The sequence below is a fragment of the Pundamilia nyererei genome, unplaced genomic scaffold (assembly GCF_000239375.1).
Source record: "Pundamilia nyererei isolate P.nyererei 1_Seehausen unplaced genomic scaffold, PunNye1.0 scaffold00180, whole genome shotgun sequence".
Lineage (NCBI taxonomy): Eukaryota > Metazoa > Chordata > Actinopteri > Cichliformes > Cichlidae > Pundamilia > Pundamilia nyererei.
Genome location: NW_005187581.1, coordinates 330,846 through 335,045, shown reverse-complemented (window position 1 = coordinate 335,045; position 4,200 = coordinate 330,846).

Here is a 4,200-nt window from a genome sequence, read left to right as displayed (position 1 = left end):
TGAGTTAATGGTCTATAAAGACAGTCTTGCCTAATCTCATCTTCTAAGATTCAATGGATGAAAAATGAGACCAGCTTAAGGCTTAAGCCTAAAAGTTTTAGGAAAATTTGGACTGTTTTTTTGACATAAAACTGTAATTACCAGATAAGGGATCCCAAGTGTTTGGAAGCTCTGGCAAATGGGAACTTTGATGAATCTTATTCTCTCCACTCATTACATTCCAAGAAAGTACACACTGTTAAAGACTTTGTTTTCCTTCCAGTGGGTCTGGGTAATCTGCAGCTGCACTCAATGGGAATCAAGCCTGTAAACATCATATTAAACTTGGCCCACACTGTAGTTAAAACCCAGGTGCTCTCTCATTTTGACTTTGATCAGTTCGGTTTCATTAAGTGATGAATTGGTACATGTACCTAAATGTACTGGTACCTCAAAATAAGATATGCATGCTGCTGGTAAGGATGATGTACTGTATACAGTACGAGACACTATAAATGCACTCTATCAGTTGATGCATTACTCTTTAATGTAGGTCAGTGCAGAGAGAAAGAGAGAGAGAGAGGGGGGGAAACTTTTAACTAGCTTTGAGTTCTTTCAGGGATTTACAGTATAAACTATTATTTACCAAAGAAAGATTAAAAATGAAAATTAAGACCAAAACAAGGCATCTGTGGCTCAACTGGAGCATTATAGTAAAAACACGGGTTACCCCAAGTAGGCATCCAAGGGGGAGAAGAGTTCAAAGACATTAATTATTTTGTCTTGTACTCGGAAATGAGTGCAAAGTATGAAAACCTATGACCCGAACTAACAAACTACTGTGTTTTCCTATTATATTGTGAATCAATGCACATATTTGGTGATCAAATATTTTAAGGAGCACAGTGCCGACTTTTCACATGAAACACGAGTGTGAACAGACGGACTATGAAAACATTTACCATAGTTATGATTTCTTTCATGGGTCTCAATGAGTAATGTTGTGCTTTTTTTAAGGCCAAAGCTTTTATTTTTTCTGCATGGACAATTTAGCACTACAAATTACAAATATACAGATTATAAAATGGAAACATGAGTTTTGAAAGAAGCAAACTTCACACTTCCAGTGTGGCTGTGGATCAGGAGGTAGAGCAGGATGGTTGGTGGTACAGTGTGCGTACCTTGGGCGTGGGCCAAATACTGAGCCCTGAGTTTCTGCCAGTGAATTCATTAGAGTATCTATGTTAGATAGAAAGTACTTAGATGTAGAATAAAGTGTTTGTATGTGCTTATGTGCCCATGTGTGTAAATGGGCACATAAGCACTTTGAGTGCTCGTGAACTGCAGAAAAGCACTATATAAGAAGCAGTCTTTTTTTAAATGGCATTGTGGGAAAAGTTATTGCTGCTTAATCCAAACTGGGAACCTCTCATCCTCATTGGAATGGCCTTTAAAAGAAATCCTGTTTAAAAAGACATTTATAGAACTGAAAGAGATGCATTCAGAATAAAATCGGCTCATCATTTTCCATTTCACTTCACTGGAGTCAACAATTTGATCGTCCCATGTAAGGTTTTATAAGAATAACTCAATTGATTCTGTCCAATCTAACCAGAGATCTCTTTGAACACAGTCCCAGAACTACAAAGAGGACTTGTGGAAGTTGGCTAAATCAGCTTTTACTCCAAGGTCAGGGCTGACCTGGAGAAATTACCGTAAACGCACACTCATCCCTACGTTTCGTGACTCGAAGCCTCACAGGAGCTCCTTTGGTTCCAAGATCCAGTTTCATGCTGTTCATCACTTGTTGCTGTAAGGGAGCGTTGTGCATGTGTGTCCTGCCCATATGCGTTGAAAGGCTGAGATGTTTGTCTCCCTGTTTTTCATCTCTGAGCACATTGTCATGTGATCAACTTTCAAATATCAGCTTGATCGGTTGCTGTGCCTCACCTGGTTTTCATTAGCCACAAACAGTTGCAGAATTCTCGAAACTTTAAGTGCAAAATTTGCCAACATTGAACTCATTTCTGTTGCCTATGCAGAGTTCATTTCTCCCTCCTATTTATGTCGTGCCACTTTCATGACTAACAGGATCCATGGAGGGAAAACAGTCGCCGGGGCTATTTGGCTCTTGGCCTCCAAATTGCTATTTATAGTGAGTTTCCACTTTTTTTTCTGTGGTGTCAAGCAGAGGAAAAATGACAGAAGAAATGAGCCAGCTGAGTCAGTGTGAGGCTGGTTCTCATTTGTGCTGACCTTGTGTTACAGGACTCCCTCACTAGTGTCACTCACACTTCACACTGCAGGAAAAAGGAGGGTGAAGTAGAGGGGAGGAGAGGGCGCTGTGGACATGGCAAGGGAGACTGTCCAAAAAAACAAAACAAAACCTCACAGTACCTGTTTGGTCATAAAAACCAAATGAAAGTTTGTGTTCCAGAGTCAGAATAACAAGCCAGCGATTGAACTCTGCTACTCTGTTAATTAGCGAGAAATTACAAGGATTGAAGGGAATGATTCCACAGAGACTGGGGTTCAGTTCAAGCCTTTCTAAATACATTTTTGAGTGAGTGTTTAATGCACGTTGTTTGTACATTGTTAAAATCGCAGCAATAATTAATTTTAAATGCTGAAAAAATAAACTCTTCTCTAGATTGCAGTGTAGAGCAATCAGTCTGTAAAGTATAAAGTATGAAAAATACACTGAGCTTCTGAGAAATAAAGCTCATTTCACCCCAACTCCTGAACTGAATGTTTCCTTGTGAGAGTGTGCAGGTGTCAAACATTCTGGTGAGGGTCCAAACATTTCCTTTATGGTCAGTAATTCAATCTGTTGGCTTTCAAAAGACTGAAAGCACCTTGAGCAAGGCATAATATATGAACTATGCCAAGCTGTTCCAGGAAATCTTTGCAAATGTCTGTTACATTTATGTGACAATACAACCTAACAGTCTATTTTTTTTCCCTCGTATGATGTGTGAGATGTATGATGTGTTTTTTTTTACAGTTTATGCAATTTTAATTTTACTGTTCTCGTGATTAAAGCACAAGAGTAGTAACAGTGTGTTTTAGTGCCTCATAGAAAGTGTTTTATAGCCATAAAGCGTCATAAAGTGTAGTCATAAAGACAGCAAATTGACCATTTCCATCACATATCTGTACCAAGTTAAAGTTTGCCAGCATGAGCCATCATAGCTGAACCAATCAAATCCCTTCTTTACTTCAACAAAGATGTTTTTTCATATCAAAGGTTTCAGATGTCAAGTTTACCTTTAGGTAGGAAAACTAACATATTAAGCATTTAAAATTTGGCAGACACAGTTGAAGTTAAGCAGGACAGCGTGGTGGTGCAGTAATCAGCATTGTTGCCTCACAAAAAAAGGGTCCAGGGATTTAATCAATCGGCTGGCTGGGGCTGTGCACTGGTTCTCTATTTGCACTTTGGCTTCCTCCCACAGTCTAAAGATATGCATGGGGTTAGGTGATTTTAAATTGGTTGTACATATGGATGGATATTTAAATGCAACATTACAGTATACAGTAACATACTGCAAAACCCTAAATGAGCTTATTAGATTTCGACCATTTCTTATGCATGACTGCAAGACTTCCTAGTGATGAGATTTTTATATTTTGCTAATAACCATCCTTTTAATAGTCTTTTGCATTTTGACTTATGTTTCACAAATTTCCCTGTGGTTTTCCCACCTGAGGTGTGATGCAGGTTGAATAAGACACTCACCAGACAGCAGAAGGCCAAAATACACTCATCATTTGACACTATCCCCAAGACTTCTGTCTGCTTTTACTCATTATGAAGAATAAAGCACATATTCAAGATCTCATGGTCTGACCATGAATGGGACACTTGAACATGCGTATGATTTGGTGTCACTGGCCAAGACATTATGGGTGGAGTACATTTTTGGTTAGTAATTCTTTATTTACATGAATTAAAGGCCACATCTGCTTAGACTGGGTTCAAAGGTAATGTGGATGGCTTCCAGTTGGAAAGCACGGAGGAAAAGGGAGGGAGGTTGGCTGAGTGATTGCTGGGATTATTTTCTCGCAAAAGGTCTAATGGGCTCCGTACCTCTCTCTACCTTGTCTCTTCATTGTCTTCACTCTGTCCGTGACTGCATATTTCCACAGCACCTAAAAGCAGCAGGGGAACTGATACTGGTTTTAGCTCTTCTGCTAACAGTCCTGTCAGTCCATGAGGGC